The sequence below is a fragment of the Oncorhynchus mykiss genome, chromosome 4, assembly GCF_057628025.1.
Source record: "Oncorhynchus mykiss isolate SJ-2025 chromosome 4, ASM5762802v1, whole genome shotgun sequence".
In the NCBI taxonomy this organism is placed as follows: domain Eukaryota; kingdom Metazoa; phylum Chordata; class Actinopteri; order Salmoniformes; family Salmonidae; genus Oncorhynchus; species Oncorhynchus mykiss.
The window spans coordinates 84064853-84081871 of NC_143025.1; the positions used below are offsets into that span (position 1 = coordinate 84064853).

General features: G+C 43.2%; 1 protein-coding gene across 1 annotated transcript in view; it reads right to left on the bottom strand.

Annotated features, from left to right (window-relative positions):
* Positions 1–16190, bottom strand: part of LOC110522550 (exostosin-like 3) — a 50446-nt gene extending 34256 nt beyond the window's left edge. Inside the window, exon 1 of the mRNA XM_036976152.2 lies at positions 15972–16190. The gene's annotated coding sequence lies outside the window, so the exon portion shown is untranslated. The remainder of the gene's footprint in view (positions 1–15971) is intronic.
* Between the last annotated feature and the right edge of the window lie 829 nt (positions 16191–17019).

Below are 17019 nucleotides of genomic sequence, written 5' to 3' on the forward strand. Positions count from 1 at the left end.
TGGCAGGACGGGCGCATGCACGCTTACACGGTCGCCATTTGTACGGTATTTCCTGACACATTGGTGTGGCTGGCTTCCGGGTTAAGCAGGCATTGTGTCAAGAAGCAGTGCAGCTTGGTTGAGTCATGTTTCAGAGGACGCCTCTCCTGAGTCTGTACGGGAGTTGCAGCGAATGGACAACACTAACTACCAATTGAATACTACGAAATGGTGAAAACCTTTCAACTTGAATACATTCCTAACAAATTTGCTCATAAGTTGGCTGAAAATTGTTGGGAGTTCACATTAAGATTGCTTGCCGGGCCCTCCATCTTACATCACCTCCCGGAAAAAAGTTTTCCGACATGATTTAAACATTATTCAGAATTCTCATCGGTTTTAATTATAAGTAATAACTCGTAAAATAGAGAAGTGAGGTGTAACTTTGCATTGAGACAGTGCAAAATCTAATGCAAAAGCCATGTTTTATTTATGCTTCATACCCTCTAATGCTTTTCAGAGTCAGTATCGCAGAATACCCTGCACAGTACACCACTTGTCCCTCTAATCAACACGGCTAGTGCCTTCACACACAAAGGGCAACAGCCCACAGTCGATGCGACAGCTGGCGGTGAGAACTGCATCAAAATAAACAAACATTGCGTAAAAACGTATTTACATGCAACAGAAATGATGAATAAACAAATGTATTAGAAAACAAAGATATGTATTGTTAAAAAGGATTCTAAACTGATAGCTAGCTAGCTGGAGTGGGCTAGTAAGCTGGTTCTACTGTTGGACATACAGTACGTGCTGATGGCTCAACATGCAGGCTGTTCTGTACTGTGATTGGTCAACAACGACGGCACCACTTCAAAAATAGAGTAGAATCCTATTTTCTCCACCTAGTCTGAGCGGTTTCCACAGGCACAGCAGAGCACTCCACTTGGATAGAATTACACCCCCCGCCTAAGCTGAATTGAAAATGAATGTGCCACCCCATCCGCACTGTCTTTCAGCTCCTTCAGTGCCTCTAAATGTTTCAACAGTCTCTCTGCACACTGTGGCTGGGTGAGTGAGAGTGAGCCTAAAGGCACATCTTGTGGAGAGAAGGAAGAAAGGCAGAGAGAACTGTTACATCCAGAGAGAGGGATATTAGATTTGAGTGGACTCAGACATTGGGACATAGCCTCTACTAGATTTGGGGATGGCAGGAAGAGAGGTTTAGTAGCTTGTCCACAGTACGTTATACATGTACAGGGCGGCAGGTAGCCTAACGGTTACAGCGTTGGGCCAGTAACCGAAAGGTCACTGGATGGAATACGAGTAAACAAGGTGAAAATTTGGTTGATGTGTCCTTGAGCAAGGCACTTAACCCTAATTTGCTCTAGGGGCACTTTACCATTTCCTACATTGTAGAACAATAATGAAGACATAAAAACTATGAAATAACACGTGGATTCATGTAGTAACCAAAAAAGTGTTAAAGCAAAATATATTTCAGATTCTTCAAATAGCCACCCTTTGCCTGGATGACAACTTCGCACACTCTTGGCATTTTCTCAACCAGCTTCACAAGGTAGTCACCTGGAATGCATTTCAATTAACATGTGTCCCTTCTTAAAAGTTAATTTGTGGAATTGATTTCAACTCTCAGAGGAGACTGAATCAGGCCCTCATGGTCAAATTTCTGCAAAGAAACCACTACTAAAGGACACCAATAATAAGAAGAGACTTGCTCAGGCCAAGAAACATGTGGAAAATAGTGAAAATAAAGAAAAACCCTTTTTTAAACATATTTCTGCAACACTATTGCAGAAAGGCTGAACAGTGTGAGGTCTGCCTACTAAGTTATTTAGAATGTGAATTTGACTGAGAGCAAGACAGACCAACCGTGAGAGATACAGAGGGCAGACCGGGGAGAAATCGCAGTGTGTATTTTTACTAAGGCCCAGTGTACTGTGTGCACTCCTCCAGAAGGGTACCAAAGAACGCACTCTAAACTATTCAGATGGTGACTTTGATCTCTCTGTCATTCTTCAGTTCTTGAATCAGTGCTGTAAAATAGCAGCTCTGCAAAGCACAACAACTCATTATATAAGGCTGCATTAGTACTCGGCTGACTAAATAGTACAGGGCAAAGCATGCTGACCGTTGGGGACAGGGGTCCTTGGTATACCTCGAGGGGCCATCGTTGAGCCGATATACGGCCGTCATAAACAGTGAACAGCACACGAGGTCCTTAGTGATCCAGAATGCACAGATTTTCTGAGTTTCCTAAGGCATCAACTGGCACGGTGCTCTGCTGATGAACACATGACCACAGCAGATGACACTGTCTGCGTCCCAAATGGCACCGTATCCTCTACATCGCGCATCACTTTTAACCAGAGACCCCATGGGCCCTGGTCAAAAGTAGTGCACTATATTAGGCAGTAGGGTGCAATTGGGGAAGCATCCAATGTGTGAGTAGTGAGTAAGTGTATTTTTTAGAAAAGCTCTACCTGGGCCTGTGCATGTCTGATTTCCTAATAGCATCCCTCCCTGTGTGTTTTCAGTAAACTACCAAGTGAATTCACTGGTATGTTGCAGCAACCTTGGAGAGTATTCTCTGAGAAGAAAAACGAGGAAGACAGCTATGGAGTAGGGCACAGGGCTGTACAGGGAGGGGTGTAGAGGAAAACGAGAGGAAGGCAGCTGTGGAACAGGGCACAGAGCTGTGGGAGGGAGAGGAAGGCAGCTGTGGGAGGGAGAGGAAGGCAGCTGTGGAGCAGGGCACAGGGCTGGACAGGGAATTGGAGGGTGAGAATAGGAGAGCAGCAGCTGTTTCAGTCATGGCTCATGCCTCATATGCAGCCAGCTGACTGGAAGCCACCTTGAGGGCCTCTCTCTTGCCGAGTTAGTGGAACCACAGTGACATGGCTAGATGGGATACATCTTATGTCAAAAGGTTGCATGTCAGAGAGAATTTTAGCATTTTATCTAACTCACCCTTTTCATTACCGTAACCTCATTCTCCTAACCTGCTACATTAATTCTCCTAAACTTCTGCAAAAAGTATATTCTGATGGTAGCTGTATACTATCTACTCAAAAGCCAGAGCAAGGCAGAGGGAGAAACACAGAAAACCTTCCTCTTCTAGGACTCCTCATTAATAGCAGTCAGATATTTCAGCGCCAATAAATAACATTTCGCTGGTTTGTGATAAGACAGTCTCTGTGGTGGTGCATTGGAGCCTTGCATACAATAGTGATTAGAGTGCACTCCTTGTGGTCCACCTCATACTGCACACAGTGTGTGTGTTACATATGGTGCGTACAGAGTGTTCCACTGACAGATGGGCCTGGGTGCCTCCAAGCCAGCTCTCTGAATATGACAGAGATTAGAGCAGTTTCAGTGTCCCACAGGGAAAGGTGGACAAGAATAGAAGCAGAAGCGCTTCAGTTAGCATGTTGAGAAAGACTATGGGAAATATTAAGGTGCAACCTGCAGTGTTTCTATCAAATGTATGCAAAAACATGGGTGGTAAAATACTGAAAGAAAAATATAAAATATAAACAATATGCAACAATTTAAATTATTTTACTGAGTTAAAGTTCACTTAAGGAAATCAGTAAATTGAAATAAATTCATTAGGCCCTAATCTATGGGCAGGGGCGCAGCCATGGGTAAGCCTGGGAGGGCATAGACCCACCCACTTGGGAGACAGGCGTACCTTCTGGGGTGCTAGGCCCAGCCAATCAAAATTAGTTTTTCACCACACCAGGGCTTTATTAGAGACAGAAAAATACTCCTCAGTTTCATCAGCTGTCCGGGCGGCTGGTCTCAGACGATCCCGCAGGTGGAAAAGCCAGATGTGGAGGTCCTGGGCTGGAATGATTACAAGTAGTCTACGTTTGGACGTACTGCCAAAATCACCAAAATAAACACTGGATGTGGCTTATGGTAGAGAAATTAATTTTCAATTCTCTGGCAACAGCTCTGGTGGACATTCCTGCAGTCAGCATGCTAATTGCACTCTCCCTCAAAACTTTTGACATCTGTGGTATCGAGTTGATTGACAAAACTGTACATTTTAAAGAGTGGCCTTTTATGGTCCCCAACACTGCACCCCAAGGTGCAGCTGTGTCATGAACAGTGGTGGAAAAGGTACCCAAATGTCATGCTTGAGTAAAAGAATAGAAAGTCACCCAGTAAATAGTAAAAGTTATAGTCAACCAGTAAATTACTACTTGAGTAAAAGTCTAAAATAATGTTGTTTTAAATATACTTAAGTATCAAATGTACAAGTATAAATAATTTCAAATTGCCTATATTAAGCAAACCAGACGGCACAATTTTGTAAAATATTATTTAGGATAGCCAGGGGCACACTCCAACACCTGACAATTTTCAAACCTAAGCATTTGTGCTTAGTGAGTCAGCCAGATCAGAGGCAATATGGATGACCAGGGATGTTCTCTTGATAAGTGCCTGAATTTAACCATTTTCCTGTCCTGCTAGACATTCAAAACGTAACGAGTACTTTTGGGTGTCAGGGAAAATGTATGGAGTAATAAGTACATTATTTTCTTTAGGAATGTAGTGAAGTAAAAGTAGTCAAGAAAATAAATAGTAAAGTTAAGTACAGATTCCCCCAAAAAACTACATGAGTAGTACTTTCAAATATTTTCACTTAAGTACTTTTACACCACTGGTAATGAACATGCTATTTAATCAGCTTATTGATATGCAACACCTGTCAGGTGGATGGATTATGTTGACAAAGGAGAAATGCTCAATAACAAGGATGTAAACAGATTGGTGCACAAAATGAGAGAAATAAGCTTTTTGTGCATATGGAACATTTCTGGGATATTTTATTTCAGCTGATGAAATACAGGACCAACGCTTTACGTGTTGCACCCCCCAGTACAGTTTATTCCAGAAATGGCTACAGTGGTGGTGAGGCACCTAAAAACCCAAGCCTGAAGAAAATTAAACAAAAGTAGTTGGTCCAGGGTTTCCCAAACTCGGTCCTCGAGACCCCAAGGGGTGTATGTTTCGTTTTTTGGGGGTCCCAGGGTGAGGAAGAAGAGGTGGTGGTGTTTGGGGGTCCCGGTGAGGAAGAAGAGGTGGTGGTGTTTGGGGGTCCCGGGGTGAGGAAGAAGAGGTAATGGTGTTTGGGAAACTGAGTTAGTCTGACAACCGTTTGAAAGACTGAGCCCAATGCCTAGTGGGGAACAAAACAAATAGGCCTTAGGCATGAAAACTAGTGTGAAAAGCTGCTAAATGGAAAGCAAAAAATCTATTGATGTTTTCTGCTGTAAAACTGCTGTCAGCACAAGCACCCTCTCAGTCAGGAGTGACGCGTCGATAGAGACATGCTTCGGGTTTCTTTTTGGCGACCGTGAGAGGGAGACAGACGGGGATCTCCGGTTTTTCAGTGTAGAACAGCACTTGTCTAATAAGCTCAAACAGACAAGTTAGAACACTAAAGGCAATAAATACATGGTCTGTATGATGCATTGCCAGGCTGAGCATCCATCTTAACAAGGGAATTCACAAACTAAAAAGCTGTGACTGACCACAATCAAATTACAGACAAAGGCCTCGTGGTCCTCGTTAAATGATGTGCCTGCCTAATAAGGCTATTTATTTAGTCTCGACTCCCTGGCTGCTGTGTGAAACTTCCCACTCGCAGACAGACATTAAGCCCCTCCCCCCCTGTCACTCACAACAAAGACTAAAGATCCTTTCTTACTATCTGAAAAAAAAGCAGTTCCAACTTTTTGCATTTGAGGTTTGGTCCAAGTGAATCAGTCATCTGGTCATTGAAACACACAGACATTATTTTACTGATGAGAACTTAACCTTTCTACCGACACCCTTTATATGTCTCAAATAGCAACATTTTAAAACAGACCATACTAAAAATGGCAGTATCAAACTAACACGATTGTAGAGAATTAATGCTCCATTTCTGTCAGGTGCAGAATTGCGGTACCACATATGGCTTAGCAGCATTTTGGCCAGACATTTGTGCTAGCTGTCTTTTCCAGTCAGTCACATTTATTCAACAGAAAAGAAACATTTGAAATTGCGGTTTTTATTTATTTTTTACATTGGATAAAAGTAGAGACTCAGAGTTACAAAATAGTATATCATACACTGCAGTTGAGTAACAATGGGAAAGTAATTATGCTTTGAAAGCTGATTAACTTGTTACTCCACTTCAGAGAAAATGGCTCTTGAATGTTTTGGTACACCGACTGAAGAGCTCCTATTTGTCTACACTTATTCAGCATCATTCACACCCCCTTAAGCCTTAGCCCCACCCATCTCTTTGGGGATTCAGGTGAGGCCATGTGCTAAACAGAGTGAGTAAGGTACAGTAGTAAACAAAAGATTTCAAGACTAAAAGTGCCCTACATCCTAATATGACTTAGGTGCAGGTCATGTTGTTCTTCACTTTACCATCAATGGTAAACATACTATATAAGATCAAACTTTACATTTGTCACATACAGAGGATATTGAAGGTGTAAACAGCACAGTCAAAAATAGAAAGACTCCAGATTCAAATATTTAGATATTAGATCATGCTTACCCATACATAGTTGTTTACATTTTTGGGTCATGTGAAAGAAATTCTATAACCACCCCCCAGCCACATCTAGCTAAGTGGATGGATCACTATTGTCTAGACATGTACACATGTTCATTGGCAGTCATCACCTCCAGACACACCTGGCTAACTTGATGGGTCATGAATAATCTGGCGAAGTAGAATCTTCTGTTTAGACATGTAGCTAGCTACTGACTAGATAAAATAATGAGCCATAATCCCAACCTATACAGTAGTACTAGCAATGCAAATTGATTGCCATAGCTAGCATGAAAAGCTGCAGAATTTATTTTTAAAAATTACCCCTTTTTCGCCCCAATTTTATGGTATCCGATTGGTTGTTACAGTCGTCTCATCGATGCAACTCTCGTACGGACTCGGGAGTGGCGAAGGTGTGTATCCTCCAAAACACAACCCAACCAAGCTACACTTCTTGACACAATGCCCGCTTAATGCAGAAGCCATCCACAGCAACGTGTCGGAGGCAACACCGTGCACCTGGCGGCCGTGTCAGCGTGCACTGAGCTCGGCCCGCCACAGGAGTTGCTAGTGCGTGATAGGACAAGGACAACCCTGCCGACCAAACCCTCCCTAATCCAGACAACGCCGGACCAATTGTGCGCCGCCCCATGGGTCTCCCGGTCGCGGCCAGCTGCAACAGAGCCTGGACTCGAACCCAGAATCTCTAGTGGTACAGCTAGCACTGTGATGCAGTGCCTTACACCACTGCGCCACTTGGGAGGCCTATGAAACGCTGTAGTATGACTCTGCAGCTAGCAAAATCTAACCAACTAGAGTCCAATATTAGCTAGCTAGTTAACATTAGGCTATAAATAGCAATGCAAATGGATTTCTGAGATACTAATAAAATTACTACACAGATCATACACAACGTTAGCTAGCGAGCCAGCAAGCTAACGTTCTCTAGCTAGCTAACAGTACGATTTAACTTACAACGAAAATGGACAAAATTGGAAACGTATAATATCGGAAAATGTAGCAAGACTAGTACCTGTATACATGGATGAACGCTTCACGGCAGACTGGAAAACCTTTAAGTAAGACGTCCTGTAACGGTAGTTGTTTGTACAGCTAGTTTGGACAAAGTTGTGTCAAGTCACTCCGGTTCACACTGACCGTGTGCAAAAAGTAATCGATCACAACTTTTTCCCACTGATCTTTGTCGATAGTGCTTGCTAAATTCAGGGCAGCAATGCTGTTGAGAGTAGTAGCGACACTTTTGCAGTTCACCATGGCTAATGCTACAGGGCATTCGGAAAGTATTCAGACCCTTTGACATGTTCCACATTTTGTTACGTTACAGCCTTATTCTGAAATTGATTCAATTGTTTTCCCCCTAAAATCAACACACAATACCCCATAAGGTTGTGTGTGCAAATGTATTACAAATTTAAAACTGAAATAATACCTTTACATAAGTATTCAAACCCTTTACTCAGTACTTTGTTGAAGCACCTTTGGCAGCGATTACAGCCTTGAGTCTTTTGGGTATGACGCAACAAGCTTGGATCACCTGTATTTGGGAAGTTACCCAATTCTTCTCTGAAGATCCTCTCAAGCTCTGTCAGGTTGGATGGGAAGAGTCACTGCGCAGCCATTTTCAGGTCTCTCCAGAGATGTTTGATCGGGTTCAAGTCCACTCAAGGACATTCAGAGACTTGTCCTGAAGCCACTCCTGCGCTGTCTTGGCTGTGTGATTAGTGTCGTTGTCCTGTTGGAAGGTGAACCTTCGCCCCAGTCTGAGGTCCTGAGCGCTCTGGAGCAGGTTTTCATCAAGGATCTCTCCGTACTTTGCTCCGTTCATCTTTCCCTCGATCCTGACTAGTCCCTCTGTCCCTGCCGCTGAAAAACATCGCCAAAGCATGATTCTGCCACCACCATGCTTCACCGTAGGGATGGTATTGACCAGGTGATGAGCAGTGCCTGGTTTCCTCCAGACATGACGCTTGACATTCAGGCCAAAGAGTTCAATCTTGATTTCATCAGACCAGATAATCCTTTAGGTGCCTTTTTGGCAAACTCCAAGTGTCATGTGGCTTTTACTGAGGGGTGGCTTTCGTCTGGCCACTCTACCATAAAGGCCTGATAGGTGGAGTGCTGCAGAGATGGTTGTCCCCCTGGAAGGTTCTCCTATCTCCACAGAGGAACGCTGGAGCCATGTCAGATTGACCATCGGGTTCTTGGTCACCTCCCTGACGAAGGCCCTTCTCCCCCGATTGCTTAGTTTGGCGGATAGCTCTGGGGAGAGTCTTGGAGGTTTCAAATGTCTTCCATTTAAGATGGAGGCCACTGTGTTCCTGGTGGACCTTCAATGCTGCAGAAATACATGTTTTGGTACCCTTCCCCAGATCTGTCTCGACACAATCATGTCTCTGAGCTCTACGGACAATTCCTTCGACCTCGTGGCTTGGTTTTTGCTCTGACATGCACTTTCAACGGTGGGACCTAATATAGACAGGTGTGTGCCTTTCCAAATAATGTCCAATCAATTGAATTTACCACATGGACTCCAATAAAGTTGTAGAAACATCAAGGATGATTAATGGAAACAGGATGCAAATGAGCTCAATGTAGAGTCTCACAGCAAAGGGTCTGAAAACTTATGTAAATAAGGTATTTATTTATTTTTTAATACATTTGCTAAAATGTAGAAAAACCTGTAATCACTTTGTCATTATGGGCTAGTGACGGATGAGGAAAATATAATACATTTTAGAAAAAGGCTGTAACATAACAAAATGTGAAAAACGTGAAGGGGTCTGAATACTTTCTGAAAGCACTGTACAGTGGAACACACACACACACACACACATCTCTCATCAGGTTTGACATCCACAAAGGTGCTCTGAATGTTAAGGCCACCACATATTAAGCCTACCTGCCAAACAATGTCAGTGCAATGACCTTGAGCTTGGTCAACATTAATGTACAGTGGCTATCACTCGGGTATACCTGAGCTGAACGGAGACCCACATGCCCTGTGAATCCCCTGGCAAGGCTGCCCACATCGGAGCAAGGCTGGAAGCGACCCAATGACAAGTTATGTAAAACAAATCAGCTGAACACACACACACCCACACCACAGCCAGCCCTAACAACAAAAAATACTCCCTCTTGTTATCTGGCCAAGGCAGCCCAGTTTCCAGGGCCTCTATATCCCAGGCCAGGCTGCTAGCCCATCACAGATGGAGGCAGGTGCTGCCAACAGCTGCCAACCCCAACCCACCCAATCCTGCAGCCACCCCATTCTCAAGACACTGATGGATTGTGGGAGAGCAGCCAGGGCAATAATGCCCTACCATGGGGGAATTACTACCTGATAGAGATGGGACCCAAGTCTTAAAGGGAAAATCCACCTAAAACCATTCATTCCTTTCATTTACAGTGTTAAATAAACACACAATATTTTTTGTGAACACATGTTTCATTTTGGCATTATATTAAGGTTGGTAGCAACATGAAACATAAATTGTGGAAATCTGTTGCAGCTTAAGTTGACTACAAAATCCACAATGCAATGCTCTCTCTGTGGGCTGGCTAGCTAGCAAACGTAGCTACACACAATAATACAGAAAACAATATCAACATGTAACGTTGCTAGTTAGTGCAGTTTATTTAGGCGCTTTCTAATGAACTTGCTCACCGAATCAGCGTATTTGTCAATGTTGTTGTTGGACGCAATGCGGAACATATCCCAATCCACATGATCGAAGCAGTCTTGAAGCGTGGAATCATATTGGTCGGACCAGCGCTGAACAGACCTGAGCGCGGGAGCTTCTTGTTTTAGTCACGGTCTATAGGCTGGAAGCAACAAAATGGAGTCGTGGTCAGCTTTTCCGAAAGAAGGGCGGGGGAGGGCCTTATATGAGTCGCGGAAGTTAGAATAACAATGATCCAGGGTTTTACCAGCCCTGGTTGCACAATCGATATGCTGATAGAATTTAGGGAGTCTTGTTTTCAGATTAGCCTTGTTAAAATCCCCAGCTACAATGAATGCAGCCTCAGGATATGTGGTTTCCAGTTTGCATAGAGGCAAATAAAGTTTGTTCAGGACCGTCAATGTGTCTGCTTGGGGGGGGAATATGTACGGCTGTGATTATAATCGAAGAGAATTCCCTTGGTAGATAACATTTGATTGTGAGGAATTCTAAGTCAGGTGAACAGAAGGACTTGAGTTCCTGTATGTTTTTATGATCACACCACGTCTCGTTAATCATAAGACATATTCCCCCCCCAGCCCCTCTTCTTACCAGAAAGATGCTTGCTTCTGTCGGCGCGATGCGTGAAGAAACCAGCTGGCTGCACCGACTCCGATAGAGTCTCTCGAGTGAGGCATGTTTCCGTGAAGCAAAGAACGTTACAGTCTCTGATGTCTCTCTGGAATGCTACCCTTGCTCGGATTTCATCAACCTTGTTGTCAAGAGACTGGACATTGGCGAGTAGTATGCTAGGGAGTGGTGTGTGATGTGCCCGTCTCCAGAGCCTGACCAGAAGACCGCTTCGTTTGCCCCTTTTACGACGTCGTTGTTTTGGGTCGCCGGCTGGGATCCGATTCATTGTCCTGGGTGGAAGGTAGAACACAAGATCCGCTTTCGGAAAGTCATATTCCTGGCCGTAATGATGGTGAGTTGACGTTGCTCTTATATTCAGTAGTTCCTCCCGACTATGTAATGAAACCTAAGATTACCTGGGGTACCAATGTAAGAAATAACACGTAAAAAAACTAAATACTGCATAGTTTCCTAGGAACGCTAAGCGAGGCAGCCATCTCTGTGGGCGCCGGAAGTAGAGCCCAGAAACTGGCACTATAGATTTGTTGTGAAAGGGACCCGGGTAGACCATGTCCTGTTCATTAACCTCTTTGGGCTAGGGGGCAGTATTTTCACATCCGGATGAAAAGCGTGCCCAAAGTAAACTGCCTGTTACTCCAGCCCATAAGCTAGGATATGCATATATCCTAGCTTATGGATAGGATAGAAAACAATTGGATAGAAAACACTCTAAAGTTTCTAAAACTGTTCCAATTATGTCTGTGAGTATAACAGAACTGGTATGGCAGGCAAAACCCTGAGGACAAACATTCCACCCCCAAAACAATTCAGCCTACCACTGATTCCAATGGCTGTCATGTTAATTATGAGGCGAAATCCTCCCAGATTGCAGTTCCTAGGGCTTCCACTAGATGTCAACAGTCTTTAGAAAGAGTTTCAGGCATGTTTTTTGAAAAATGAGCTCGAATTTGTAGTTTTTCTAAGTGGCTCCCACTGGCTGTAGTGTTTTCATGCGCGTGGATGAGAGCGCGTTTTGTTGTATATCTCCGGTAAAGACAATAAAGATTCTCCGTCTTAAACTGTATCGTTTATTTACGTATTAGGGTACCTTAGGTTTGATTATAAACGTTGTTTGACTTGTTGGGATAAGTTTGTTGGTAACATTTGAGATTCATTTTTAAGGAGGGAAACCGGTGGATTATTGAATGAAGCGCGCCAGCTAAACTGAGTTTTTGGGGATATAAAGGACATTATTGAACAAAAGGACCATTCATTATGTAGCTGGGACCTATTGGAGTGCAAACAGAAGAAGATCTTCAGGTAAGGCATTTATTATATCGCTATTTCTGACATTCGTGGCGCACCTGCCTGGTTGAAATATGTTTTTCATGCTTTTGTATGCAGGGAGCTGTCCTCAGATAATCGCATTTGAAATCTGACACAGCGGCTGGATTAACAAGAAGTTAAGCTTTTCATGAATGCTAAATATTTATATTTCTGTCAATTGAATTTCGCGCTCTGCAATTTCACCGGATGTTGTCGAGGTGGGTCGCTAGCAGAACGCCTGCGCCAGAAAGGTTAAGTGCCCTTTCACAGGATATTATGTTCTGCTGTTCTGGCACCCCACTAAGAAAACACACTGACAGGGCTGTCAAAAATGTACCCTTGGCCCATGCTAGGTTGGCTAGCTATTTAGTATCTTAACACATACTGTATGTTTACCATGTATAGGATAGGATTGCCATCAGGGTCCTCAAAAAAAAAAAGGGAAACATGAATTCTGACATCTCCCTCTCATACCAACATTCTCTTACACAGTGCAATGTCTCACTCTTCAAGTTCATTTAAATCAGCCTCTGATTCATTCACGTTCTCCACCTACAGTTGACATCTGTTCATGTTCTCTGAAACGCAATAAATTGAACTGCAGAAGTGAGTGGCTTGGCCCTATATAAATACGTCTCGCACTGTCAGAAAACGAGACAACATAAAACAGATGTTGACGAGTACGGCTTTAGAGCCCGCCCGGCAACACGAACACTCAAGTCCAAACACAGCCAAACTTCTGCACTCACTCAGCGTCGCCAGCGAGAAGGTCGAGCAGACACTGCAAAAGGCAACACCTCTGGATTATTTGCTCATGTATTGTCATTAAGCTGGCTGAAGTAATTCCCAACACAATATTGCTGCATAAGGAAAGAATGAACCCTTTACACTTGTGGGAATTGGCCTATACGGATAGAGCTAAATGAAAATGTTTCTTACAGAAGACATATGAAGCACATATGCATAAGCATGGTAGCAATTGAAAGGGAATTATTAGACCAAAGTTAAGGACATAACAGTTCACCTGACACGACTGAATCCAAACATTACACTGTTGATTTCATGTGCATTTTACATTTACTGTACTTTTCGCTGCATTTGTTGATTACAAAATTTGACATAAGAATATTCCTGGAAATGTGGGGTAGGTGCAACATAGGACAACAAATTGACAAGGGTTTGAGTGAGAGGACTAACTTGTCTCTCCAAGCGGGGACACACCTCTCCAGAGTGTGCAGTTCCTAAATCATTTCAATGCACGATTATGATTCAAAGAAGTCTTCAACTATAAGGTGATTTTTTTTTAGCTCTCATAGCTGTGCTGTTGAGGAACTAGAGCAAGCACACTTTTTGCTTCCCACTTTCTGGTGTCCTTTGAAACATGCCCCGCCAAACCGTCCCTCTTAATTAACACCGACCCGCTTAACCAAGAAGCAAGCCGCACCAATGTGCCGGAGGAAACACCGTTCAACTGACGACCGAAGTCAGCCATGTCATTTATAACATGTTACTGTACAGCCACTGCATTCCAATTTAGGAGCTTATCCGTGTCCAAATCAGCCATTTTGTACAAGTGTAAAGGGATAAAATGTTTAATGAAAGGCGGTGTGAAAACAAGAGCCCATGTCACAGCACAGTAATGGAATGCTGATTGTGTCAATATCACAACTTGCAGCTAAGGTTGATTACTTGGTGACCACAAGGGAAGATCATTGGGCGACACAGCTATCAAGCCCTTATGAGAGGATCAATAACCTTGTCCACTGTTAAAGGCTGTTGTCCCATGTGGTACATGTTGATTTATTCTCTTGCTGGGGTCCATGGGAAACAATTACTTCACCGGTCTGTCACTACTGGGCAGAAGGTAGCCTAGCGGTTCGAGCCAATATCCGTATGGTCGCTAGTTCGAAACCCTGAACAGATAAGGTGGAAATCTGTTGATGTGCTCTTGAGCAAGGCACTTTCCCCAATTGCTCCATGGTCACTGTTCACAATGGCAGTGTGAAAAATGACAAATATAAACACCCCCCCGCGGCAAACTTCTATGAACTAAATCTGATGCTGCTGACAAGGTGGAACACTATTGAACCAATAAAACTATATACATGCCTAAGATTGTTTTAATGTGACCATCAACACCCCTTCCCCCTAGACATATGGCCATCATTAGCTTATATACGCTCAGGTTGCCTTTAACACAAAATTGCTATAATATATTCTACGTGTTCTATCAACTGCAACCGGGTTTCTGTTATAAACATGTGGAGCAGGACATTTGACCGGCAACATGTTCATTTACCGGACATTTGAGAAATTTCCTGGACCCATATGCATTGCGTGCGTAACCTGATTAGGGCGTCCACCCACGATGCTCAGAATGACAGAAAACACATTTAGAATGTGGTCATTCAGATATGGCTGTGTGGGAACACAAACCTTGCCTATCAATTTAGCTTTTTTTTAAATTATGCTTCCAAAACTGTACCCCATGCAACACCTGTTCATTTGTTTTACCTTTATTTAACTAGGCAAGTCAGTTAAGAACAAATTCCTATTGACAATGACAACCCACTGTTCCCTGGTAGGTTAACTGCCTTGTTCAGGGGCAGAACAACCTTGTCAGCTCAGGGACTCGATCCAGAAACCTTTTGGTTACTGGCCAGACGCTCTTACCACTAGACTACCTGCCGCCGTTAATGTTCAGATTGATCGTCGGGGTTTCTAAATAAACCTCCTCGGTATGGAAGATGCCTTCTTCCAATAACTCTTATGTTTAATGAAACAGAGTCATGATCAAGGGATAGCTAGGCCTATTACTGTTGATAATGCAACTATGGAGGAGTGTGCATAGCCTAACTTGTTATCAATATAGTATCCATACTCCATCAGTCACAAGATACACTTTAAAACATCATATGAAATCCAAATAGGCCACTAGCGGTAAGGCAACCTGAGGTTAGTCTTAGCCTTTACCACAAGTAGTAGGGGGTAGCTTCATCTGGGACCTCTACTGAAGCTTGACGTAACAGAACAGGACTGGGTTTCCCAAAAGCATCATAGCACTAAGATATTTTAGTTTCAGTGGAATCGTGACGAACGAAAGATGATCTTAGTGCTTCGAAGCTTTTGGGACACTCAGCCCAGAACAATATTACAACATAGTAAGCTACAATGTATTGGTTCTAAATCCATGTTGTTGGTTTCACCCTTCATTGTACCGTACCATGATTCACTCTTCAATGGTAACGTTAGCCATTTGAATGGGAGTGTATATATTGTGCCGGATAGCCAACTACAATGCAGCATGCACATCAAATGGACAAGCTACTTTTGGGTTGCATTGACTAGCTAGCTAACGATTTCCGATGCTTGCTACAATACACATACTTTTGGTTGCTTGTAACACAAACATCAAGTGCCGTTTTGTAATTTTTAATTGATACATTGTTTTGCCATCAAACTAACTCTGACGTTGACGTGTGTCGGTCAGAGGGAGATCACAACAAACACGCTTGAGAGGGTACCAATAACGACACGACACACACGCAGTGCTAACCAGCTGGCGATAAGGTTTTTTCAGTGCACAATACTCGAGGCGAAATAAGTTAATTACGGAATAGCTACAGAAAGGAATAGACGTCTCCGCACAATAATAAGACAATATAATGTGATTGAGAAAAGGGGGGACAACTAGCCAGCTAACGTCAGCCACAATAGGCATTTGCTTGCTAGCAGACGAACGTTAGCTTAGTTAGCTTGCTACTCACCCGGTATGAGGCTCCAAAATGTAAAAAATATATATACTTCAATCAGCTTCAAAACATATTTCGCGTTATACAAGTTGATAACAAAATGGCATGTTCGGTGTTAAGTTTTATTTTTGTAAGCATGTCCATGCCAATCGCGCGCTGTACGAGTAGCTAGATCCCCTGTGTGCACGATCAAGGCTGCATTGTTGAAGGCTTGGCAAACCACTGAGGCATTCTGGGAGTAGGAGATGCTGAACCTTGGACACACTGTAGGTGAAGTGCTACACCCTGTGGCCATAAAAGGTAGACTGTATACTGAGCAGTTGGAAAATATTTGGCACGCCAGTTTAAGAGATTCTTATTTACAATGTCGGCCTACACCTGTCAAACCCGGGGAAATTGTGCGCCGCTCTATGGGACTCCCAATCACGGCGGGATTCGAACCAGGGTGTCTGTAGAGACACCTACAGCACTGCGATGCCTTAGACCGCTGCGCCACTCGGGAGTTGTATACAGTGTCTGATACTAGTGTAGGGCAAGCCAACACGATGTACTTAATGTACACAAAAAAAAAAAAAAGAATACATCCATAAACAGCCATGTCATTATTTAAACAGCTAAAGGGGCAGTCTGCAGTTCAAACAATAACAAAGCAGAATATCTCGCCACTGATTTGGGGACGAGGTGGAGAAATGTAACAACTCTCCGAGTCATAGACAGAGAGCTATGGATGCAAGGACTGATCATCCATCAATATTACAGTTTCAACCATGTTTAGAGGCTATACAGTGTTTGTTTACAATTACATTATTTATCACAAAAGGAGTAAAACACACTTAGGCCTATATTTTGGGGCCTGATGCGGTATGACAGTTGAACTAAGCTCAAGTTTAGTCTAAGTTGTATTCTTCAAGAATCAATGGGTATACATCATGAATTTAAAAGTACAAAAATGAATGTTGCAATCACAGTTTTCCCCTTTAAATTATGTGAACTAAGGGGTATGTAGCAAACGCTGGTCAAGCATCGATCACAATTTCAACAGAATACCCTCGATATTTATTGG